Source organism: Pongo abelii, chromosome 11 (assembly GCF_028885655.2).
Source record: "Pongo abelii isolate AG06213 chromosome 11, NHGRI_mPonAbe1-v2.0_pri, whole genome shotgun sequence".
Taxonomy (NCBI): domain Eukaryota; kingdom Metazoa; phylum Chordata; class Mammalia; order Primates; family Hominidae; genus Pongo; species Pongo abelii.
In genome coordinates, this window is record NC_071996.2 from 58835608 (window position 1) to 58862871 (window position 27264).

Below are 27264 nucleotides of genomic sequence, written 5' to 3' on the forward strand. Positions count from 1 at the left end.
TTTATAAATGAGTATGTAATTTATTATGATTTACATTTCTTCTATGACTTTGATTTCCTGAGCTAATTATTGTGTATTCTTGTTATTATAGTTATGCTTGCTTTACTTTCTTTATATCTAATATTATTCACCCTCCAAAAATCTTTTTTCAAAATAATTTCAACTTTTAGTTTAGATTCACGGGGTACATGTGCAAGTTTGCTATCTGGGTATATTGTGTGACATTGAGGTTTGGGGTGTGAATGATCCCATCACCCAGGTACTGAGCATAGTACCCAATAGTTTTTCAACTCTTGCCCCCTTGCCTCCCTCCCTGCTCCAATAGTCCCCCCGTAGCCATTTTTATGTTCATGAGTATCCAGTGTTTAGCTCCCACTTACAGGTGACAACATGCAGTATTTGGTTTTCTGTTCCTGCGTTAATTCACCTATGATAATCACCTCCAGGGGCATCTATGTTGCTGCAAAGGACATGAATTCATTCTTGTTTATGGCTGTGTAGTATTCCATGGTATATATGTACCCACTTTTTTTTATTCAATCCACTGTCAATGAGCACCTAGGTTGATTCCATGTCTTTGCTTTTGTGAATAGTGCTTCCATGACCATACAAGTGCATATGTCTTTTTGGTAGAACAATTTATTTTCTTTTGGATATATACACAGTAATGGGATTGCTAAGTCAAATGGTAGTTCTCAGTTCTTTGGGAAATCTCCAAACTGCTTTCCACAGTGGCTGAACTAATTCACATTCCCACCAACAGTGTATAAGCATTCCCTTTTATTCACAACCTCAACAGCATCTGCTGTTTCTTTGACATTTTAATAACAGCCATTCTGACTGGTGTGAGATGATATCTTACTGTGGGTTTGATTTGCGTTTCTCTAATGATTAGGCATGTTGAGCGTTTTTTCAAATGTGTGTTGGCCATTTGTATGTCTTCTTTTGATAAGTGTCTGTTCATATTCTTTGCCCATTATTTAGTGGGGTTATTTGTTTTTTGTTTGTTCAGTTAAGTTGCCTATAGATTCTGGATATTAGACCTTTACTGGATGCATAGTTTCTGAATAGTTTCTTCCATTCTGTAGATTGTCTGTTTACTCTGTTGATAGTTTTTTCCTTTTTTTCTTGCTGTGCAGAAGCTCTTTAATTTAGTTAGGTCCCACTTGTCAATTTTTGTTTCATTGCAATTGCTTTTGAGGACTTAGTCATAAATTAGTTCCCAAGGCTGATGTTCAGAATTCCTCCAAAAATCTTTACATTGATAGTTTAAAATCAACTACCCCACTGACAAGAGAAATGTATCAATAGAGACAAATATATCAAGTTCCTATTTCTTTTTGGTTTGGTTGATTTTTTTTTTTTTTTTTTTTTTAAGTGATATCTCTTCAACCGCATCATTGCAGTATCAAAGACCAACTACTTTCTAGACCTTCTGTATAGCTGTTGTCTTGGGAATTCCCCTTGCAACACTCTATGTTGACTATTTTCTAGACCTAAGACTTCTCCTTTTTTGGTGTACTCCTTCACTTTTGTAAAACAAATCATACATTGGAGGGCTTTTTTTTTCTTGAGAAGTTCCTTGTCTGATCAATTTTTCAATTTTTACTTACACTCAATTGATAGTGTGGGTGGGTAAATAATTCAAGGCTAAACATTATTTTCTCTTGGATCATTAAAAACATTTTTTCACTCTTCTGGCATCCTGAGTTTGGATATATTCTTTGAATATGATGTCTGCTTCCACTTACCTTTATCACAGGTGTTCTAAAATGTTATCATGTGCTTTGATGTCGGTCTCTTTTTATCCATTGTACCAAGAACTCGTGAGAATGTGTTCTTTGGTAACAATGTTTTCTTATATTATTTCTTGCATCATTTTTCCTATCCATTTTTTCTTCCTCTACTCTAGAAGTCTTATTGATCTGATTTTTAACCTCTTTTGTTAGCATAATTGATTATCTTATTTTTCCTCTCCTGTGGCTGGCCTTTTTGCCTTTGCTAATATTTTTTCTGGGTGATTTCCCCAGCTTCATATTCCAAACATTCTATTAATTTTTAAAATTTCTGCTGACATATTTTTTAATTTCTAGAAACTTATTTTTTTTCCCTTTTCCTCTCCACTTCTTTTTCTTTAATAGCATATTGTTCTTGATTTACAGATATCTCTCTTAGATTTCTGATTATATTAATTATAGGTTTTCTAAAACAAAATTTTCTTTTAAACTAAATTTAACTTAAATTTAACTCCCCCTACCCTGCCATTTTTGTTTCTTCTGCATTCAATCTTATCTCTTTTTAAATCTTTTTTTTCTAGTTTCTATTTTGGAGGTTTCACTCACATTCCTGGGCTATTTGGCAGTCTGTTCACATTCAAGATAGAAGCTCTGGATGCTGATTAGAGGCTATGTGTGCATGAGCACACTCATGGAAAGGGGAGGCGGGGGAGGGAGTTTGAAGTGAGAGGGAGGTTTGCTGACTTGAGGCTTTACTACTGTAGGGTGAAAGGAAAGGCACCTGGTTGTGCAGTCTCAGTATTTGCTGGCCTTTTATTTCAGTCAGTCTTTTTGTACTAGTTTTCTATAACAAATTACCACAAAGTTAGTGGTTTAAACCAACACAAATGCATCTAACAGTTGCATAGTTCAAGTCCAACAATGGGTCTCACTGGGCTAAAATGAAAGTGTGGGCATGACTCTGTTTCCTTTGTAGAGAGTCTACAGGAGAATCTGTTTTCTTGCTTTTCTAGTGGTCAGAGGCTGACCACATTCTTTCACTCATGGATCCCTCCAGTTTCAAAGCCAGCAATGGCTGTGGAGTCTTTCTCACATCTCATTCCTCTGACACTAACATTTCTGCCTCCTTCTTCCACATTTAAGAGTCTCTATGACTACATTGAGTCACTTAGATAATCCAGGATAATCATCTTATTTTTACATCAGCTGATTAGCAAACTTAATTTCTTCTACAACCCTGACTCCCCCTTGCCATGTAACATAACGCATTCACAGGTTTGGGGGATTAGGATGTGGACGTCTTTAAGGGGTTACCCTTCTGCCTAACACACAGTAAAATCTCCTGTCTGATGTTCTCTTCTAGGAGCAGAGCAGGGTATAGAGCTGAGATGTTTCAATATTTTGTGGGAATTTCACACATTCCCTGTTTTCTGTGGGGGCTCAATTCCATTTCTCTGATGTGTGTTGTTTCCCCAAGTGTGGATTCTCTATGGTTTAATTTATCTAGAAAATGAATTTGGCTCTTTCCAGAGATAAAAAGAAATCCAACCAGAAGCTCGAAATCTGCTTTAGAAGGTGATTTGATAGTTCCCAAGGGTTGGCATGAGGGGTACTCATGCTGTATGGGTAGCTGCTGGGCTGGGTAGTGTGGGATAAGAGGATGCTGGAGGCTAACAGCTCCCTTTTCAGACATTTAGACATTTGGATAATCCTTCCATTTTCAATTCCAGGCAACACTCCCACCTTTTTAGATTCCTGGTGAGCCTGAACCTTCTAGGATTCATCCATCTGTTTTCCATCTTTCCACAAATTAGACTCCTCCTATAATTTATTCTCACATTATTTTTCCCCTTAGTGGTTTTATACTTTATTTTATTCCTTTATTTTTATTTTACTGGTATTTCTGGATCAGAGATAAACTAATGTGATCATTAACCAGAAGTTGTTTATCATTTTTTAACAGTGATAAAACCAGAGAACAACAGATATTATTTTCGGTTGTCACTAAACCCAGAGAGAGCTTCCATATAAATTGAGAGGTACAGATTTGCAAACAAACATATATGTTTAGCTAATTGCAAAAGTAAACAAGTAAAGTAAAAAATAAAAAAGAAGAGGCTAGGCGCAGTGGCTCATGCCTGTAATCCCAGCGTTTTGGGAGGTCGAGGCAGGTGGATCACAAGGTCAAGAGATCAAGACCATCGACTGTCCTGGCCAACATGGTGAAACCCCGTCTGTACTAAAAATACAAAAAATTAGCTGGGCGTGGTGGCACACGCCTGTAGTCCCAGTTACTCGGGAGGCTGAGGCAGGAGAATTGCTTGAACCCGGGAGGTGGAGGTTGCAGTGAGCCGAGATCGTGCCACTGCACTCCAGCCTGGTGACAGAGCAAGACTCCATCTCAAAAAAAAAAAAGAAGAAGAAGAAAGAACAGATTAGGGAAGCATTGCAGATTAAGAATTTTTCAAAGCTGCAGAATTCATCTATCACGTTTTCAACTTGATTAACAAGGGGGTTCAGACTAAATGAGAAATGCTATGCAAGTTCATTCATATCACTACTTCTGCATTTTTGAATTCTAATTTTTAATCACCTCTGAGTTATCCAGATTATAACTCCAGGATGTACTATTTTCTCAGACAATGCTTATCTAAGAGTGTTTTCTTTTTGCCCTTCTACCTGAAAGAAAGACTGTTTGTCCAACTATACATTTTTTAAAGTTTTTTTCTCGAGGTCTTTAGATGTTTCTCCATTGTCTTGGGAAGGTATTGTGTAGAACTGTGAGGCCAGTTTGATTTTTGTTCCTAACAGCCTGTTTTGTATGTTTCTGAGACCTTTTTTCTTTTATCTTGTAGGTCTTGAAATCATAAATGTAGACAAGTTGAGCTCGATGCTATTAATAGTCTAAAAATAACAGCAAAATTGCTCTAACAGATATATGTATTGACACATTTCTGAGATTAGGGTAACGTAAGGAATAATGTTACAATCAAGAGCTCTTGGAATCAAATATAGTCCTGCTTAATTATCTGTCCTAATTAAAAGCTGTCTTAAGTTTTAAATCAGATTTTCTGTGGATCCACAACTGGGATTATAAATTAAAAGTCTGTAATAAGCAGGAAAACTTAACTGTCTGGAAATTTCTTACTTTAAAATCTATGTAAATCTATATAACTACTTTCACCTTCCTATTTCAGAATATCAAAGCCATAAAGGCTAGTGTTTACCCTCTTTGTAGGAGCTGACATATATGTAGAGCCTTAGCTTTTATTACAGAGTGTACATTGTTATAGTCTGACTTGGTCATTTTGGAGGCAAAAAAAAAAAAAAACTTTCGTAGATTTAATTACCATTTTAATTTTTCACTTTACTTTTTCACTTTAGAGAAATTCTCTATTCAAATTACAAGCATCGTTTTGTGTATTTCTAACCCCATTGTCTCAGGGTGTCATTTTTGTAGGGCCAGATATTATTCATTTCTATATTTGAAAAGCCAAGCCCAACAATAAACTTGCAAGGAGCTGAGTGGGGGCAAAATGTGGATGGTGTGTATTTATAACAAACCTGTATTTAAGAAAGGAGTCACAGCAATCCAACCCCCATCACTCTATGCTCCTCTGGGCCTCCTGTATCAGGCAGTTTAACCTCTGGCTCTAATTATGAACTTCCCAGCTGGAGGCAATGAGTTGGAATTGAACATACACAGGATATTTGCCTTTGGGAGACCTGTTGGCCACAGCACCCATGCAAATTAATTGAGGAATGGTACTGTCAACAGCATTATTTGATAAAATCTTGAGAGTTTGAGGTCAGGGAGAGGATCCCTGTTGTGAAGCTGTAGTGCAGTTGAATCAACAGTGAACACAGTGAAAATGTTGCAGGAGATGAGAAAGGAATGCAAGTCCTGAAACCTGCCCAGGAAGAGATTCACCTAGATGGCAGGACTAGAGAATAACATAACACAGCAAACAATTCATTGCTAAATTTTTGCACAGGACATAAGGAATTTGGTCTCATATATAGCCCAAGGGAGTCTCAGTACTGACTGAAATAGGCTCTGAAATTTTTAGGGACATCACTATTATCTCCATAGCCTCAGATATATATATACATACATATATCTGTATAGTAAATTGCACTATAGTTTACTCCCATTTAAATTAAATCTCTTTAATCTTCATTCTTCAATGGAGAAATTTTAAATTATGCTCCTGACCATTCCTTTAATGAGCAGGTGAAGTCCTGTCAGTAAGTTAAATATTTCAACAACTGTCAAGTGCAATCATAAGCAGAAGCTTCTCTTGTTATTATTGCTGGGTCATGGCCAGTAGAATGGAACTTCTTTACCTCATCACAACAAGGTAAATCAAGAATTCATTATCTTGAGTTTCACTCTGGATGTATGTTTCAGCTTCTGGCCCTGCTACTTGTCTGTGACAGATTTGGTTAGAGTTGATGAATGGTCTTAATGGTGACTAGAAGCAATACTCTTGCTCTCTCTCACATTGTTCACTGGCAAACTATTCCAGTATTTTCTGGTAGATTTTTCTGATAGAATTCCCGGATCATGATGGCTCAGATTAGTCAAAATCATTCAGAAAAGTTTTCATTCAAATCCCAAAACCATCATGACATGGATATCAAAACTATATATCATCACAAATATCAGCCACAGAAGAACCTTTAAATACCTCCTACTGTAGAATTATTTCTTTATGATGCAAATTGAAATTCAAGGCAAGAAGTAAAATTCTTCAAGCCAACAAATAAAATAAATAAAACAATAAAATATAGTAAAAATTCAAGGCAATAAGTAAAAAAAAATAAGGCACTTATCTCAAATTCCTTCAAAATTATCCTACCTATATATCCTGGGGATCTCATGTATGTAAGCTTCTAAGCTCTATGATATCTATATATTCCTGGTAACTGATCTATATAGTCTGTTTAATGCAGTTTAGAAATAGCTAATATTTATTATTTCTATGTATCAGGCACTATTATTCTAAGTGATTTGTATATATTTACTACTCAATCTCCATTTACCTTTTGTTATTTCTATTTAAAAACTGAAGCACAAAGAAAAAAATAACTTTCTCAAGGTTGCACAGGTAGGAAGTAGCATAACCAAGATCCAATCCCAGGCAGTCTGATTCCAGCATCGAAGTGCTTAATTACATACAGTAATGTAGCAAATTAAGAATTTTAATTTGCTACACACATTTATCAAATCCTATGATTTTAAATAGAGTTTCCTGACTGGGAGGGGGAAGCAAAGGAGAACTGCTAAAAAAATGCAAGAATCAAATGTTATACTGCTGTGTTCATTTTTAAAAAAATCTTTTACTGTCCTCATGAGTACAAAGAAATGTGTCACCACCCAGATACACACTAAATCGGATGTTCCAGAAATGGATTTGAATTCAAAATCTTTGATAATTATAGATAAGAGACATGGGAGAACCTAATCTAAACAAAATCATTTGAGCTAAACACAAAGCTCAAATTAATTGTACAACCTAGAAATGCTCTCTGAAAGGCTAAATCTTTGGATTTTCATACTATTTGGAAAAGGAGTAGGTTCTGTTAATAGGACAGACTTCGTGCAACATATGTTAAGAAAAAAAATTGGAAGCACTTAAAAAATACAAGCTTGGAAGCTCAATCTTGCAAAAATGGAAAAAAATTCCTTAAAATATTTTGGAGCTTTTAGGAGAAAGTCAATATTAAAATTAGTACGGAACATAGAGAAAGGGCTTTATGAGTCGAGTGACTGTTGTTTTTCTAAATGTCAGCATGGAAACCCAAACAGAAAGAGGTGAGTTGGGTCCCTGGAAAGACTGACTGGGAAAGCTGAGTGTTAAGTTTGTGACGTGGTTGATGGCAACCAAAAATTGTCAAGTGCTTGATGACAAAGTATTTCCTGGAACTAGGGGCTGCTTCAAGACATATAAACAAGGGTAATGTTGTGGGGGCATGTGCTTTAAACCAACATAGGATCTATATGTGGTGATATTACCAGCAGTTTGAACAATGTCAGACAGAGCTCTCTGGAATTTGGAAACCATTAACAGATAGTTTGAGCTGTATACTGAATTGACAATCTTTTTATACAGCAGGGAAAAATAACCAACTTTAAAACATAACTTATACTGTACTTTTATTTTTGCATCATGGAAAAGAACCAGTTTTAAAATATAAGTTGCACTCTGCTTTCATTTAATGTTATGGTCTTGAAAATATAATCCCTATCTATTAACAAAGGAGTAACTTTGTTGTAGCTTTAGTGTCTCTCCCTGAAAATCATATTTAATTCAGTACTTAATTTTAATCAAAGGTAACTTTGTCTAAAGGTGTGACCACGTACTCTAAGTCAGGCAGGAAAGTGTGTTCTATTTTAAGGTTACCAAACCTCTCTGGGCCTTAGTTTTCTCTTCTGTAGAAAGGAAGGATTGGTCTAAACTGTCTATAAGAGTTTATGGAGCTTTTTTTTAACCCTCCCTTGTAATCAAACTCAGATGGTGATATTTTCTAGATTGGCTATTAGTTCCAGTAGAAGAGGAGCCTAGAGGTGTGTGTGTGTGTGTGTGTGTGTGTATCAGACACAACCACAATACTAATATATATACTTATAGAAATTATACTCACAAATGAATACAGTGCTTGAGAAATTTACCACACTGTAAACAAAATAAGAAACCCTCTCTTTGAAAACTAGAAAAGGGCTGTGTATAGTGGCTCACTCCTGTAATCCCACCACTTTGAGAGGAGCACTTGAGCCCAGGAGTACAAGATCAGCCTGGGCAGCATGGTGAAACCTCGTCACTATAAAATAAAAAACTAGAAAAGAAACTTGTCTGGTTTTCCCAACATGCTCTCTCTAAAACATTTTTCTCCCCATGAAAGTAAGAAAAGCACTTTGTAAAATATCTAAAACATCAACCTAAATAGTTGTGACTCTTTCTAAAGCTTTGGCTGTTTCTGGCTCACATCTTACCATTTATGGGGAAAAAAGTAAGTGTTTTTGTTTAAAAGTGTTCCCCCTCTAATTAAACAGAGGTGGAACTTGAGTCAACAATGGATTTCCGGAAGCTGACAAACTAAAATGTCAATAAGCTGTCAAAAGACATGCTCTGTCCAAAGCTATTATGAAATTGCATTGATCCTGAATTCTTAAGAAGAAAAAAAGACCTTTAGATTAAAAAATAGGCCTTAGAAGGAGCAAAGGAACATTAGCCTAATCATGATTCTTTCCTTTTACAAACTCTTTCTGATCCATCGGCTGGCAAGAGAAGGGTAAGGCTTGCCAGATTTTTAGGGAGGAAGAAAATCTCACACTCTTCTGGCCATGTGGCACTTATATTCTCTCTACAGTACTTCCTAACCCTTTTGTAAAATGAAGAAAATTTGTTTAGAAAAAGGCCACCAGTGCTTAGGAAACAGACGAGCTGCATGGCTTGCAAGATTTTGTCTTCTATCTACATTTATACTTGGGGTTGAGGTAGGAAATTCTTTATGCAGTGATCAGAGAGCAACCTCAGCCTCCATAAAACTTTTACTAAACCAGTAGGTTTCAAATGTTATGGTGATGGTTGCACAACTTTGTGGGTATACTAAAAACCACTGAATTTTATACTTTAAATGGGTGAATTGCATAGTATGTGAATTCTATCTCAACAACGTTGTTATAAAAATTTTTTAGTGTGTGTAGTCAACTAGGATGCTTGTTTAAAATACAGGTTCTTGAGTCTCAGGTCAAAGGACAGAATCTCTAGTCACTGGGTACAGGCAACTATATTTTAAACAAATATCTCTGGTGATTCTAATGAGATTATCCACACTTTTAAGGAAATAAAAAAGAGATGATTTATTTTGGTATGTCCCCTAAAGCAACTAAAGAAACTCCACAAAAGTGTAGAATAATCAATTTTTTAAAAATCGTTCAGAAATCATAATTTGCTCTAATTCTCATTTTTTTCCATTATGAATGTGAATATTACCAGGATAATAGGAACCATGATGAAAAAAATTTTCACTAGCGCCAGGTCAGGAGTCTCCTCAGATAATAATTAATATGCGCACTTAACAGACTGCAAATAAATTTTGTGAACATTTTCTTACTGAATCTTCACAAAGACCTTGTAGAGTTGTAAGAGCTGTAAAAACCACCCATCTTCTACAGATGGGAAGATGGATTCACCAAGGTTAACTGTTTTGCCTCAAAACACCCAAGTGATAATTGAACAATTGTTTTGGAAACCAGTTCTTCTGACACATAGTTCAGCACTCTTCACTATAAAAATCTGCCTTTAAAAATGCTTTTTCAGCATGTACCAGCATGGCCTGCCCCTAACCTTTAGAAGCTATTGTTTGAGCACATTTGTAAAGTTCTATTGTTAATGGTGCTAACAAATTGCACATCTTTTTTTTTTTCTATCTGCAACACAAAAAGAAAAGGCACAATTTGACACATTTACCCCAAATTCTCTGTGACATGCTTGTGTAAAAAACTGGATTCTTGTATGTCAGTAGGGAAGAGCATATGTGAGTGTATGTGTGTGTATATATTGAAAAACAGAGAGAGACATATTGTATCTCTATGTGTATGTGAACTGTTAAATAAAACTAACATTTACTGGATAACTACTGTGCTGTAAATCTAGTTTCCTCCTGTCACCAACCTCTTCCCCAATTTCTTGAAGATATAGGCATCTGGCTCACTGCCTGCTGCACTCAGATCTCTCCATTCTCGTGAGGTGAATTAAATGTCTTTCTCAATGTCGCAGGCCTCTCAATTCCTTGATCTCATCTTTATTAACCTTCACCTCCATTCCACTTTAGGTATCCACTCTGGACCACGTCATTGCCCTGAGCTTCCCCATCTTTGAAATATTTATTCTAAATATCCCACTGGCCACAGCTCTCTAATATGACTTCAAAGAATTCTCCAAGCATCTGGCCAACCCATTTTTCAAGAAACTCTTAGATTCTATGTTCTTCGCTTAGTTAATACTCTTGTCAGTTCCCAAACTTCCTGGCACCATTGTCCTTTTTCCACAAACACCTAAAAGAATCTCTGCCCAGGCAACCTGGTGATCTCCTTCCTCTGTGCCTACTTCCAGGGCTGGTGGTTCTCCACAGTCCTCCCTCAAGCCTCATGGAGTCTCAATGCTGCCTGGAAACCCTTACAGTCTTTAGAGTTTTTCCACTTTCTTGAGGTCTTTCAACACAATAAGCTGACCTTAAGGCCAGTAAGCATTTTTTTTTTTTTTGAAATGGAGTCTCGCTCTGTTGCCCAGGCTGGAGTGCAGTGGCACAATCTCAGCTCCCAGCAACATCCGCCTCCTGGGTTTAAGCAATTCTCCTGCCTCAGCCTCCTAAGTAGCTGAGACTACAGACATGCACCACCACACTTGAGTAACTTTTGTATTTTTAGTAGGGACAGGGTTTCACAATGTTGGCCAGGCTGGTCTCAAACTCCTGACCTCAGGTGATCCACCCGCCTCAGCCTCCCAAAGTGTTGGGATTAAAGGCGTGAGCTACTGTGCTCAGCCAGAAGCCTTTTTTGGGGGGGAAAGTTTCAATTTACTATTTATAAATCTGTAAAATTAACTGTATACCAGAACCTATCTGCTCCTGCTTTTCTTCTTCTACATTGAGATAGGTGTGTCTCCCTCCTGCTTAAGGGAGACAAAGTACTTTTCACATATCTTTATTGTCTTCCTCTCTCTGATTCCTTCATATTTTCTTTTAAACATACTGAATCCTCTTCTGGCTTAAAATAAAAAGAAAACAGTAAAAAAACCTTTCTTTCTTCAAGCTTTCCAGAATCTATTATCCTTTTATTTAGTTGCTCAAGTTAGCAGCTTAGGAATCATTATTTATTCTTCCCTCTTTTTTATCCTTTATATGCAACTGATAAACAAGTTCTATCAAATCCATCGCCTCAGTATCTCTTTATTCATGCATTTTTCTCTATTTTCTAATGCAAAGGCTCTAAATCTGTGCTGTCCAATAAAAATATAATGTGAGGGCCAGGCACAGTGGCTCATGCCTGTAATCCCAGCACTTTGGGAAGCCGAGGTGGGTGGATCACTTGAGGTCAGGAGTTCGAGACCAGCCTGGCCAATGTGGTGAAACTCCATCTGTACTAAAAATACAAAAATTATCTGGGCATGGTGGCGTGTGCCTGTAATCCTAGCTACTTAGGAGGCTGAGTCAGAAGAATCACTCGAACCCAGACGGCAGAGGTTCCAGTGAGCTGAGATCACGTCACTGCACTCCAGCCTGGATGATGGAGCAAGACTCTGTCTCAAAAAAATAAAAATTATATATATATAGTGAATCACATATGTAAATTGTTTTCTTTTTTAATGGAAAATACCAGAAATACATTTATGTAAAATCTTTTAATTTTTTAGGAGCCACAAAAAGTAAAAAGAAACACTAAGATTAATTTTAACAATATATTTTATTTAATCCAATATGTCAAACATATTGTCATTTTACATGCTACAATATGGATGAAATTTGAGGGCATTATGCTAAACGAAATACGCTAGTCATGAAAAGACAAATACTGTTGATTCCACTTATATGAGGTACCTAGAGTAATCAAATGCATAGACACAGAAAGTAGAATGGTAGTCGTCAGGGGCTGAAGGAAGGGGAAAATTGGGAATTATTGTTTAATGGGTATAGATTTTCAGTTTTACAAGATGAGAAGAGTTCTGAGTTCTGGAGATGGATGGTGGTGATGGTTGCACAACAATATGAATATACTTAATATCACTGAACTGCACACTTAAAAATATTTAAGATGATAAATTTTACATTATGTATATTTTACCACAATAAAAATATTTTTAAAATATTGTCATTTTAGGCCAGGCACGGTGGCACATACCTGTAATCCCAGCACTGCAAGAGGCTGAGGTGGGCGGATCACCTGAGGTCAGGAGTTTGAGACTAGCCTGGCCAACATGTTGAAACCCCGTCTCTACTAAAAATAGAAAAATGAGCTGGATATGATGGTGCATGCCCGTAATCCCAATTACTCGGGAGGCTGAGGCAGGAGAATCGCTTGAACCCAGGAAACAGAGGTTGCAGTGAGCCAAGACAGAGCCGTTGTACTCCAGACTGGGCGACAGAACAAGACTCTGTCTCAAAAAATATATATATGTATGTATATATATATATATATAAATTATTGTATGTATATATGTATGTATATATAATAACATATACATGTTAAAATGACTATAAAATGACTGTAGTCATTTTAACATGTCATAAAATATATGTATATTTTAACATGTATATATAAATATATAAACTATATGTATATTTATATTTTAACATGTATATAATTTTATATAACATAAAATATATTTTTAACATATATGGTCATTTTAACATGTCTAAAAAATATTAGTGAGATATTTTACATCTTCAATTTGAATTAGTCACATTTTAATAGATATTTGTTGCTAGTGGACACCATATTGGACATCATCATCTCTTACCCATATCCATCATAACTTTATGGGATGCCAGGAGGAAGCTTCCAGTGGTCTCCTTGCTTCTTGTTGGGGTCCCCCCTTAGATGTTCTACAACATAGACCCTTATAAGGATGCCCCTTATATATTTTACATACTACAGCCAGAATGATTTTGCTAAAAATAAAATTTCATGTTGTTTTCTTCCATAGAACTCAGCATGTTTCTCACAGTTCTGTGAGCTCTTATGATATTTACAAGGATCTGCATAAACTGAACCTTGTCTACCTTCCAGCTTCATCTCTTCCTTTTCATAGTCCACAACATAGCACATGCACACACACAATTTATTTTTGCTTTTTAAAGCCATTATGATCTTCTTGTATTCTGGGTCATTGCATATTCTGTTGCTTCTATTTAGAGTGCTCCTCTTCATCCCTCTTATCCCTGTTCATCCTCAATAGGCTAACTGCTGCTCATACTTCAACTCTCCTCAGAAACCTTCTCTGATCCCCTAGGTCTGGATTAAGTGTAATTTCTGTGTGCTCCCATGGAACTCTTAACTCCTTCTACCATATCCTTTATCAGCACTTTTTTTTTTAGAGATGGGATCTCACTATGTTGGTCAGGCTGGTCTCTAACTCCTGGCCTCAGCCAATCTTCCTGTTCAGCCTCCCAAAATGTTGGGACTACAGGCATGAGCTACCATGTTAGGCCTTGTCACACCATTGATACTTTCTTTATATTTGGTTGCCTCCCCACTTGACCCTAAGTATGGTGAGGGTAGAGACAGCTCTAACTTTGTAACTTTTTTATCCCCAGTCCCAAGCATAATGCCTAGCACACAGTAGGTTTTCAATAGATGTTCACTGAGTAAATGAATAAATGTCTTATTTTTCAGGACCAGAAAAGAAGAAAGGGAACTTTTCTGATTTGCAAATTTTCTTTGATTTAAAAGTATTTGTGTCTCTTGTTATTTCTTGATTTCTTGGATCTCATAAATTTCCAAATAAATTTCCTTTAAAAAAATAGCTTAAGGTAGGTTTGAAATGGTAAAGAGCATGAAATAGACAAGATAAACAAAGACAAGAAACCTTGCCAAAGAGAATGACTGAATTGCACAGCATACATTAGAAGAATTAACATTCAATTTTGTAGCAAAATAACTTATTAAAGGTAACTGATGAGCTCCATGTCACTCAGTCTAATAGGAATTTTAAATCTTGGGTATCTAACCTGACTTCTCAGGTGCCAGACTTTTCCCGTTGGGATCCCTGAAACTGTTCTTCTGCTGCTTCTTTTTTCTCATTGGCTGTACCTGTTCACTCTTCTTTCTCAGCCTTTAAAGGTGAGAGTTACTCAAAGCGAGAGAGCCCTCAACTAATGTGATAACTCTGACAACACTGCTTCTCATCAAAGTATGTCTGTTTGGGTCACAACGGCAACATATGTCTATATGCTTATTTTTGTCCCAGAGAGAATTATTCTTTTTAATAATTAGAATTTAGGTTCTGTTATGGGAAATTGAGATCCCAAATCAAGTGACTTAAACATGAAGAAAGTTTATTTCTCTCTCATAAAAGTCCAGATGCAGACAGCTCAGTGCTGGCATGGTGGCTCCACAGCTGTTTACCACCCAAGTTGCCACCACCTGCCCAGATGTGGCCTTCCTTTTTAAGTTTCATCCCTCACTTTGCAGCTAGATTGAATCACTTGACTACATTTTCGCTAATGGGATCTGAGGGGAAATAAGGCTCACAACTTCCGGGATGTGTCCCTAAGGAAGGAGATGTGGGCTAGGCTCAATGGTTCACGCCTGGGTTGTAATCTCAGCACGTTGGGAGGCAAAGACGGGTGGATCACTTGAGCCCAGAAGTTCAAGACCAGCCTGGGCAACATGGCAAAACCCCGTCTCTACAAAGAATACAAAAATGTGGCCGGCGTGGTGGCTCACGCCTGTAATCCCAGCACTTTGGGAGGCTGAGGCAGGCGGATCACTTGAGGTCAGTAGTTGGAGACGCGCCTGGACAACATGGTGAAACCCCGTCTCTACCGAAAAAATACAAAAATTAGCTGGGCGTGGTGGCGCATGCTTGTAATCCCAGCTATTCGGGAGGCTGAGGCAGGAGAATCGCTTGAACCTGGGAGGCAGAGGTTTCAGTGAGCCGAGATAGGGCCACTGCACTTAAGCCTGGGTGACAGAGCAAGATCGTGTCTCAAAAAAAAAAAAATTAGCCAGGCTTGGTGGCCCGTGCTTGCAGTTCCAGCTACTCGGGTGGCTGAGGTGGGAAGATCACTTGAGCCCGGAAGGTGGAGGTTGCAATGAGCGGAGATCTCACCACTGTACTCCAGCCTGGGTGACAAAGCGAGACTCCACCTCAAAACAAAAACAAACAAAAAATGTCTTTTTTTTTTTTTTAATTATTTGGAGCAAATATGTTACTACAATAAAAGGTAGAACAGATATTGGAGACAAGGAGCAGTCTTTAACACAGCCTTAGCATTTCTTCAGACTTAACGCTAATGATACAGCCCTGGGGTACAAATTTAAGGGTGAGATAACCTTGCTTTGATTTCTGCTTTGAACGTCTCTACCTGTGTGAACTTGGGCAAGTCACAATGTTTTCGAGTGTTTGTTTCTTCCTTTAATACTCTATGCAAAGCTCCACACTATAGAGTTCGTCATGTTGTACTGCAGTTTATCTTTGTGTTCGCCTCTGCTTGGTTCATCACCCTACACACAGCACTCCCTGTTAACAGTACGGGCTTTTACTTAGTAATTGTTCCCCCACCTCTATAACAGCTTTCTCCTTTACGTATACATTCACAAGAAACCATTGTCTTTCATCCTTTTTCCTTTTCACATCAGTTACACCAGGGGTCCCAAACCTTTCAGCCCCAGGGATTGGTTTCGTGGAAGACAATGTTTCCACCGGCGGGGGCGGGAAGGGGGTGGGGGCGCGAAGGGGGTGGGGACGCGGGCAGGGGCAGGGGCTGGTATGGTTTCGGGATGAAACTGTTCCACCTCAGACTATCAGGCATTAGATTCTCATAAGGAGCCGGCAACCTAGATCCTAGATCTTTAGCGTGGGCAGTTGACAATACGATATCTATTAGAGAACCTATTAGAGAATCTAATGCTACCGCTGAACTGACAGGGGGCGGGGCTCAGGCAGTAATGCTGGCTTGCCCGCCGCTCACCTCCTGTTGTGCAGCCGGGTTCCTGCGGCCTGGGGATCAGAGACCCCTGAATTACACAATCTGGATAAGTAACCTCTCAGTCACATGAATCCCATCCCATTGTTAACACATTCCATTCCATATCCCCCCTTTTTTACTTGTTATAATTTACATATTATAAAATGTCCCCCCGACCCCCCGCTTTTTTTTTTTTTTTTTTTTTGAGACCGAGTCTCGCACTGTCGCCCAGGCTGGAGTGCAATGGCGCGATCTCGGCTAACTGCAAGCACTGCCTCCTGGGTTCAGGCGATTCTCCAGCCTCAGCCTCTTGAGTAGCTGGAATTACAGGCGTGCGCCACCACGCTAATTTTTGTATTTTTAGTAGAGACGGGGTAATGTACCCATTTTAACTGTACAATTAAGTGATACTAAGTTTACTGAATTGTACAAACATCACCATAATCCAGTTTTAGAATATCATCGTTACCACAGTAGAATTCCTTTTGCCCATTTACCCTTAAACACCCTTTTAACCAATCTCCCACATGGAATTGTGAGCCAGCATGATTATTGAGAACCCAGTGAATACTTAGTGCTATGAGGAATTCACAGAATAAAATACAATAGCTAATCTCAGCGGAGTATAGCTAGTTGATAAAACGAGACCTCAGTCAGCGATCACCATAAGAAAATACATATCCTATTCTTGGCTTTTGTGAATAGGCTAGTACCATTAGACTCCAGAAACTCCTATAGTTGAGCAGATGACCTAAATCTGGAAAAATCTTTCCTACCTCATAAAGGTAGCTATTTTTTTCTCTTTCCAGTTTTAAAACACTTCTTTTTTTTTTTTTTTTTTTTTTTTTTGAGACAAGGTCTCATTCTTCACTGAGGTTGAAGTGCAGTGGTGCGATCTTGGCTCACTGCAGCCTTGACCTCCCAGGTTTAGTGAATCCTCCTACCTCTACCTCCCAAGCATCTGGGACTACAGGTGCATGCCATCACTCCTGTGTAATTTTTGTATTTTTCGTAGAGATGGGGCTTTGCCTCTTAATCCTGTTACAATGGCAACTAAGTTCCCAACATATGAACTTTTGGGGGACATACTCAAACTATAGCAAATATGTACCTCCTTCTGTTTCCATCTTTTTGTAAACAGCATCTAAATTATAGAATTTGCATCTTTCCAGGTAGACTCTAACTTACTACTCAATAAATACTTCTAATTCTAAATGCAAATTATGATCACTATAATTTTTCGCGTTGGGGTACTTTCTGAAAAGAGTAATGTTTAACTTTCTCTGAATTAAATGTAACTAGTAGCTTTTTGGTCCTCGGGTTGGTATTAATGATTATTAGCTGTGATTATGAAGAATTATTAATAGTTATGGCCCTGAGGAGCAAAATAATGTATTTCAAAAAGCTACTTGCTCCTATAGGTAATGAGTAAAGCAATCCAGTCCTTTTTCATCCAGCAAGCCACAAGTACTGGAATTCCCTGAGACCAGGTGTAGATGACTCTCCTCCCCACCCATCTCCTTGTTTCTTCTTGATCCCTGCTCCCCACCTTTTTTTAAAATTTTTTTATTTTTGAGATAGAGTCTCACTCTGTCACCCAGGCTGGAGTGCAGTGGTACGATCTTGGCTCACTGAAACCTCTGCTTCCTGGGTTCAAGTGATTCTCCTGCCTCAGCCTCCCAAGTAGCTGGAACTACAAGCACCCAGCACCATACCAGGGTTTTGTTTTGTTTTTCAGTAGAGACGGGGTTTCATTATATTGGCCAGGTTGGTCTTGAACTCCTGACCTCAGGTGATCAGCCCATGTTGGCCTCTCAGAGTGCTGGGATTACAGGCATGAGCCACCATGCCTGGCCTCTTCTTGAGCATTTTTAATGGCCAGTGAATCATCAGGGACAGCCTACTTGAGGAACTCATTCATGTAGTATGATTATGGGGTGGGGGGGGGGACAGAATGCATGAGGTTAAGAAATACTTGTTTTTAGCACTTGAACACCTGCCTCCACCAGGTTCATTTTATGTGAAAAAAAAAAAATAGGAGAAGTTGGAGTGAGTAAGCTTCTTTCACCTTCTAGCAATGCAAATTCCTGCATGCAAAGTTATCTGGGCAGAAGTCTTCCACTTTCAGAATTATGGCAGCCTCGAGTGCTCATGCATTCAATGAAGAATTTGAGAAAGTATGTGCTCAAATGCAGTGGTTCTGTACCTTGTCTGCGTATTAGAATCACCTGGGTAGCCTTTCGAAACAGCTGCCAATTAAGTAAGTATATTTGCAGGTGGGATCTAGGCATCAGTATTTTTTTAAAGCTTGCCAGGTACCTCCAATGTGCAGCCAAGGCTGAGAAGCACTGGCTTAATAATAAGTTTCTTATGTGGACATGCTAACAGCTCTCAAGCAGTGGCTCTCAGCCTTAGCTGCACATTGGAATCACCTGAGAGTTTAAAAACTATTGATGTGGGGGAAATCGGGAAATGTTGGTCAAAGGGTACAAACTTTCAGTTATAAGATGAGCAAGTTCTGGGACTTAATGTATAGCATAGGTGGTGACGGATGTGTTAACTTGATTGTGGTAATCATTACATGGTGAACACATATATCAAATCATCATGTTGAACACCTGAATGTATTAAATATTTGTCAGTTATATATACATATATATATATATATATATATATATTTAAAAAGATGCTGATGCCTGGACTCACCCCTAGAGATCCTGATCTAATTGGTCTTGGTTTAGGCTCAAGCAAGCATCGGCATTTTTCAAAGCCTTCCTCAATAAGTCTAATGTACAGTCAGAGTAAAAACCACTACCTGGACTGGGAAAAAACATTTTGGCTTGTACCCAGCTCTGAGGGAAGGATGCTCAACACCTTCTGGACAAAAAGTGTCAGGAACTGAAGCAAGAAATGTGAAAAGAGTGCCAGAGGTAGATGTCACCTGCTTCAAAAGGGGGTTTAAGGTCAATCCTTGTGTATTAGTCAGGGTTTTCCAGAGGGACAGAACAAATAGGATATATATATATAGGAGTGTATTAAGGAGTATTGACTCATACCAATCACAAAGCAAAGTCCCACAATAGGCTGTGTGCAAGCTGAGGAAGAAAGAAGCCAGCAGTGGCTCAGTCTAAGTCCAAAAGCCTCAAAAGCAGGGAAGCCGACAGTGCAGACTTCAGTCTGTGACTGAAGACGCAGTAGCCACCAGCAAACCACTGATGTAAGTCCAAGAGTCCAAAGGCCGAAGAACCTGGAGTCTGAAGTCCAATCCAGCATGGGGGAAAGATGAAAGCCAGAAGACTCAGCAAGCCAGCTTATCCCACCTTCTTCCACCTGCTTTGTTCTAGTTGCACTGGCAACCAATTGGAAGGTGCCCACCCACATTGAGAGTGGGTCTCCCTCTCTCACTTCACTGACTCAAATGTTAATCTCCTCTGGCAACACCCTCACAGACACACCCAGAAACAATACTTTACTGGCTATCTAGGCATCCTTCAATCCAATCAAGTTGACACCTAATATTAATCATCACACCTTGTGAATGATATGTGTGTGACACAGACTGAGAATAGGGGACTGTCTCTAACCAAGAGAGATGTGGGGAGCATAGATGATAGAACTGGATTTTAAATAGTCCATAATTTTCGACATTTGGTGTATTAGGCCATTCTTGCATTGCTATAAAGAAATACCTGACAGATAGTATTTTTTTTGTTGTTGTTTTATTTTTATTTTTATTTTTTTGAGATGGAGTCTTGCTCTGTCGCCCAGGCTGGAGTGCAGTGGCACCATCCTCGCTCACTGCAACCTCCGCCTCCGGGGCTCAAGTGATTCTCTTGCCTCAGCCTCCTGAGTAGCTGGGATTACGGGTGCGCACCAACACACACCGCTAATTTTTGTATTTTTAGTAGAGATGGGGCTTCACCATGTTGGCCAGGCTGGTCTCGAACTCCTGATTTCAGGTGATCCACCCTCCTCAGCCTCCCAAAATGCTGGGATTACAGGCATGAGCCACCTTCCCTGGCCAGAGATGGTAATTTTTAAAGAAAAGAGGTTTGATGGGCTCATGGTTATGCAGGCTGTACAGGAAGTATGATGCTGGCATCTGTTCAGCTTCTGGGGATGGGCCTCAGGAAACCAACTTTCATGGTGAAAGGCAAAGCAGGAGCAGGTACTTCACATGGTCAGAGCAGCAACAAGAGAGTGGGGGGCAAGGTGCCACACACTTTTAAACAGATCTCACGAGAACTCATTCACTATCACTAAAGACAGTACCAAGAGGATGGTACTAAACCATTCATGAGAAAGCACCCTGTGACCCAATCACCTCCCACAAGGCCCCATTCCAACACTGGGGATTACAACTGGACATGAGGTTTGGGTGAGGACACAGATCCAAACCATATCATCTGGTCATCCTCTTTATATATTTGAGCAGAACTGGATCCAACAAGCTTTCCTGAAAAGGCCCCCAATCCAAAAGTGCACCTGCAGCTTCACCTCTCCCATCAGCCATAGTGGCTGAAAAAAACCCACTAAGTGAGAGCCTTTTTGATTAAGGTAGGCCAGTAAAGCAATTTCACATCCCCTGTTGGCTTTAGAGCTCTAAATCAACCTTACGTCCTCTGTTGGTTTTAGAGATCAGCCTCATTTGCTTTATCAGATGCACCTACATAGCCTGAACTCTTGAAATGGGAGTGAACACTTAAAAGGGATCTTCTCTGGGCTCTGAAATTTCCGAATTGCCTGAGAAAAAAAAAGCCCCCAAAATGGAAGGCCTCAGGTGGTGGAGAAATAACCATAACATGAGGAAGAAGATCCCCAAAAAGATTACAAAGTTGAAGACGCCAGAGGCCATATTTCCCTCATAGTGAACTGAATAGTATAGTTTAAATTTGCATTGGGTGGAAAAATGGCTGTGTCCCCATTTCTGATTCAGAATCAATTGAAGATGCTCATGTTCTAGTGCCTGAGGGTGGAATGCAGAGAGTGATTTGGAAATGTTCAGGCTTAGTAGAACAGAACTCTTCAATGACTGTCCTCTTGGACATTCTGTATTATATTTGAATTAGATCAGCCTGTGTCCTGTTCTAGTTTAAACCAAAATTCAATTATGAGCCATTATTTGTTTAAATTACTGTAAGGAAACACAATGGTTTATTTATTTTTGATTCAGAAGTTGATTGTGAAACTTGTGGTTTGCTCAGAGTGATTTTGAAATCTCTGTTTTCTGCTCTGGCTCTCGGCTTGCTGACCAAATGGTCATTTATCGGGAGTGCTCTGCAACTGAAGGAAGTGGAAATTCTAGGCCCTCACGGTGCTACCTGTTGGGGCCAGCCTTACAGGTCAGCTGGAAGTGACGGTGACCCAGCTACCTCGACACCAAATCTCTACCCTGGTCCCATCGGAGTGTCTGAGGCTTCCACCACTTAGCTTTCACCAGGCTGGGGTGGTATCAGCTTAAACTGCACCTGAAAAAGTCAAACACACCTCATCTCACTATACTGCAAGTCCGCACATCGATTTACCTAGCACTCAGCCAACTGGAGAGGCAATTTCAAAGGGAACAGGACTCAGGGTAGGTCTTTTAATTTGGAGCTTGGGTACCATTAGTGGTTAGAGAGGGTTCAGAGGACATTAAAGCAGATGTTCAATGACTTACACTACAATCACCACTTACCAATCCGTTAAGATTGGCCCAGGGTGTGAATATCAAAAGGAGAAAAAAAAAAAATCTACCTGGAGCAAGTCCCCTGCCCCGATCTTAATAGTTTATATATGATTAAGCTACAGGGAGGGTGGTGGTGTCATATTCCTTCTTTCAGTTTGAGCGTCATGAAAATAAAGAGCTAGCTGCAAATCATTTTTATCTGCAAGGGGTCATCTGGCTGTAACCCCTACATAAGCAAGGTATGGGGATTTGGCGTGAACACGTGTTTTTCCTGAGATGTGCGTTTATTTTCGGGGGTGAAGAGTGTTCAGGTAAATCCATAACGTTTTCGTGTGCGAAGAGAAGGTCTCCACCTTTCTGCTCCATGAACCAGTCTCCATGAGCACCAGAGGCGACGCTCGCGGCGCGGCCCCAGCGCTGGGCCTGGGCTCGAGGTTTGGACCGGGGTTCTACCCGGCAGCAAAGCCACAGGCCGGACACACCACGGCCTCCTGGATCTGCGGCGCCTGCGCAATAAGCCTGGTGAGGTGCCAGCTCCGGCAGGCATTGGGCACGGGGGAGTCCCGCCGCTGTGGCCGCGCAGGGTACCGGATCCCTCCCGGATCCCAGGCTCCCGACGTCCAGCAGAAGTGCTCTGGAGTGAGGCCTCATTGGTCCCAGCTGAGCGTTTCGTTGCCAGCTCGTTGCGCGAGGTCTGAATGCACAATGGAAACAACTTAGGGTGGGTATGGGAAAAGAAGAAACATATTTCAGAAGCACTCACCAATATAAATTCTTAAAAATAAAGATCTTAAAACAATAATTTGACTAGAGCTAACAGACTGAATGAGTATGGACACCAGAAACAAGCTCTCGGCTGGGGGATGTAGCTCAGTGGTAGAGCGCGCGCTTCGCATGTGTGAGGTCCCGGGTTCAATCCCCGGCATCTCCAAAACAGCCAATGTTTGCTTTGTTTTTTTCTTTTTCCTCCTTTCCTGTTGATATCTTAGAACACTTACCCTATTACTGGTACATACCTTTTGCTCACATCTAGGCCGCCCAAAAACATAAAAGGAGGGCTGAAAAAAATCAGCGAAGCTCAGGGAAACCACCTTTTTGACTGCTCGAAGTAAAAGTGAAATAGGGAATTAGCTTTCATTAATATTTGTTTATTTGCATGAGTCCAGTGTTTAAAGGCCCTGTTATTGAACTTTGAGGCTCCTGTGTATGATACCCACAGAAAAAACTAAGTCAAAAACTTGCATTGGCCGGGAATCGAACCCGGGCCTCCCGCGTGGCAGGCGAGAATTCTACCACTGAACCACCAATGCTTACGCTGTGAGAGTTTTTCTACTGCTTACTAGAAGACATTTACACCCTGGTAATTCTACTCTAAATCGTGTATTTGTGTATTCAAAAATAGCAATCAAATTTTTAATCACATAACTATCATAAAATATTAGAAAAACATTAACATTTACAAAAATTTTCATTATACTAACTTCTTTAGAACTTTATGAGATTCTTCTGAAACTCTCTTTGGTGAAGGAGGCAAATGAAGATTTTGTTATGTATGCACAGGATTACACAATCACCTAGCCCATCTTCAGACACTTAGATAATTTATAACAACTCTCCCTCCAACCCCCTGCCATTTTTTTCTTTTATTATTTTACCTATTCAGACAAATACATAATGGAGATTTGTTAGAAATTGGGAACAGAGGCAAAGAAACAGGGAACAGAAATTTGAACACTGACCCAAATTTATAATTTGGAAATTGGTAAATTGGAACTATGTGATTTGCATAGGGAACTTGAAATATTGATGATTCAAGCCAAGTGACCTGAATTCTCTAAGCTGCCCCTTCCTTCATTTAAGACCCCTTTTAACTCTAATAGTATGAGTCTGATCCTTCACCCTTAGTTTCCAAGTAAAGTGAAATTGTGAATGATACAACAAAAGATATAGGAGGGGAAAAAAATAAAGTGAAGGAAATGAATTTATGGAAATGATTCTAAATATGAGAAAAAAGGCTGTGGATATAGGCAACATTGGCTTTTTATCTCTGGGAGGGAAATACCTAACAATTTCCAGAATCTTTGGTCAAGAAGAATTTGGGGAAAAGTTATGAGAAAATAAAGCTAACACATAGCAGTAACTGTGTACCAGGCTATGTAAGTACACTACACATGGACTTCAACCCCGTGAGGTAGGAAGCTGAGGCTCGTAGAGGCAATATTGGAACACACAGTATTATGTTCAGTGTTGGAGTGCTTAGCACTGCCCGTTCAGCCTACAACAGGATAGGTCACTGTGTATTGAAACTCAAATGCTGCATGTTTAGGACATTATATATTAAGAATAATCGAATGGTGTTAGAGAAAGATCATAAAAGGCTACTGAAATAAGGTAATGACTTCTCCATTAAGATTCATCTTTAAGGACTTCTTAGTGTGTGGGTAAAGAGCGAAATCTGAAGACAAATACAGAATTATAAAGACATAAAAGATATGAAGGGATTAGGGAATTAGAGAATCAGACTATAATCCTAAATAACCTGTGGAAGAACAAGGTCAACTCATTTTACTTCTTCTAACTTTAGTTTATTCTTCAAAATGAAAGAAATGGGGGAGAAATGGGGTTTTAAAATCCCATTCTGAAGTGATGTACCTTTCCAGAGGTACTTCAGGGCCATTGGCTGGTAAGGCCTCACTTTCATGGCAGGGACTACAGGTGTGCACCACCATGCATGGCTAATTTTATTTATTTATTTATTTATTTATTTATTTATTTATTTATTTATTATTTTTTATTTTTTTTGGAGAGAAGGGAGAGGTGTCTCGCTATGTTAGCCAGGCTGGCTTCAAACTCTTGAGCTCAAGCAATCCTCCCTGCTCTGTCTCCCAAAGTGTTGGGATTACAGGGGTGAGCCACTGTGCCTGGCCCCCGAGATTCTTAAATATTGTTTTTAATTTTGAATCCTAACTTCAGAAATCTAAAGAATCTTAGATTATTTAGTTCAGGGCTTCTCAAAGTTTTTATTTTGAACGTGTAACCTAACAAACAAAGGCAAATAAATAGGGAGTTTAAAAATGAGCTGGTGGAACTGAGGGAGCAGGGCAATAAAAATGAGGCCTCACCAGCCAATGGTGAAGCTCAAGTGGAAGGCCTGAGGTCGAAGCTGCAGAGAGCCAAGATCGTGCCACTGCACTCCAGCCTGGGCGACAAAGTGAGCCCGTCTCAAAAAAAAAAAAAAAAAAAATCTCGGAACACAAGGAAAAAAGTCTTATGTAAAACATTACTAGTGGCCTACCTAAAGGCCTTTTTATTTATTTATTTTTTCTTGCTGAAAGTCCATTCTAGTTTACCTAGCCCAAGGGACAAATGTGGTGCCCTAAGCCAATTATCTCATTTTTCTTTCCAAATTGATCTGAGGTGTGCTTTTCACTGAATCCCTGCCAATGACGGCAAGAATAGTCAGCTAGGAGTTTCTGGGAAAGATGATATGGAAGATCTCTCTTACCCTTTCTCCTTGTATGAGGGTGTAATGCTTGGAGCTGCCCCAACCATCCTATGACTTGAAGGGAGACAGAGGGTGATCCAGCAGGAAAATAGAAAAAGGCTCTACACCATCCTGACATTTTTTTCATGCAGACTTTTGGTTAGGTAAATTAAAGACCTCTATTGTTTAAGTACGTTTGAGTTGAGGATTTTGTTACATGTAGCCAAAAGCATTCAAGGGGTGTGTGTGTGTGTGTGTGTGTGTGTGTGTGCCAGCAGTGTGTGTGTGTGTGTGCCAGCAGTGTGTGTGTGTGTGCGCCAGCAGTGTGTGTGTGTGTGTGTGTGTGTGTGTGTGTGTGTGCCAGCAGTCCACCCAACTCCTTCTGGTACAATAAACCTTCTGTTGTATAGATAATCAATACTTTGAGATTTGTGTTAGGTTAACTTGCCTCTTTTTCTGTATTTCTCTGTCACAATAGCAGGTGTGTAAAACAGGTCTCGTCAAATATTTTCCTTTGGCACTGTACTTTTTTAGAGATGGGTATGTGACTAAATCTGGGACAATGAAAAGTCCTTGCTGAAACTCTCTTGCAGAAGTTTTAAGTAAAAACTGTCTTTTTGCTGGGTTGTTCAAACAGGTTGAGCGTATAGTTTGGGTTGTCCAGAAGAAAGAGACAAACATATTCCTAATATGACATTGAGCCACTAGAAGCAGCCATGCCTGACTAGAAAAAAATCTGGATTTTGTGTTTATATGAGTCAGTAAATTGCCCTTAAACAATAAGTGGTGGGCTAAGTGTAGTAACTCACACCAGTAATCCTAGTACTTTCAGAGGCCGAGACAGAAGGATAAAGTGAGGCCAGGAGTTTGACACCAGCCTGGGCAACATAATGAGACCTTGTCTCTACAAAAAATAAAAATAAAAAATAAAAAAAATAAATTATCCAGGTGTGGTGGTACACACCTGTAGTTCCAGCTACTTGGGAGACTAAGGTTGGAGGGTTGCTTGAGCCTGGGAGTTTGAGGCTGGCTGCAGTGAGCTATAACTGTGCCACTGCACTTCAGCCTTTGCAACAGAGCAAGACCCTGTCTCTAAAAAAACATACAACAACAACAAAATTAGCCTTTAAAGTTAGTTTGAGCAGTATTTTGCTAGAATCTTAACACAAATTGAGAAACACTTTTACCCCAAACATGCTAAATTTAGAGAACTCATTACCCAGGATGTGATACAGACTAATAATATTAAAGTTTAAGAAAAGTTTAGGCCAAGCGTGGTGCCTCATCCCTGTAATCCCAGCACTTTGGGAGGCCGAGGTGAGTGGATCACCTGGAGTCAGAAGTTCAAGACCATCCTGGCCAATGTGTGAAACCCCGTCTCTATTAAAAATACAAAAAAAAAAAAAAAAAAAAAAAAAAGCTGGGCATGGTGGTGCGGTTATAATCCCACTATTCAGGAGGCTGAGGCAGGAGAATCCCTTGAACCCAGGAGGCAGAGATTGCGATGAGCCAAGATTGTGCCATTGCACTCCAGCCTAGGGAACAGAGTTAGACTCTTGTCTCCAAAAAAAAAAAAAAAAAGAAACATTTACATTTAGAGAAATTCGTCGACGGTAACACTGCAAGGAGACAACAAAAACCATGAGAAAATTTTTAGGACACATTCCCAGCTTGTTGGA

At 39.4% G+C, this 27264-nt stretch overlaps 2 non-coding genes across 2 annotated transcripts; one reads left to right on the plus strand and one right to left on the minus strand.

Annotated features, from left to right (window-relative positions):
- Nucleotides 1–22960: 22960 nt before the first annotated feature.
- On the plus strand, nucleotides 22961–23032 carry TRNAA-CGC (transfer RNA alanine (anticodon CGC)). The gene has a single exon. It is a non-coding gene; the product is annotated as a tRNA-Ala (tRNA).
- A 308-nt stretch (nucleotides 23033–23340) lies between these two features.
- Nucleotides 23341–23411, minus strand: TRNAG-GCC (transfer RNA glycine (anticodon GCC)). Its single transcript has one exon. It is a non-coding gene; the product is annotated as a tRNA-Gly (tRNA).
- Nucleotides 23412–27264: the final 3853 nt, after the last annotated feature.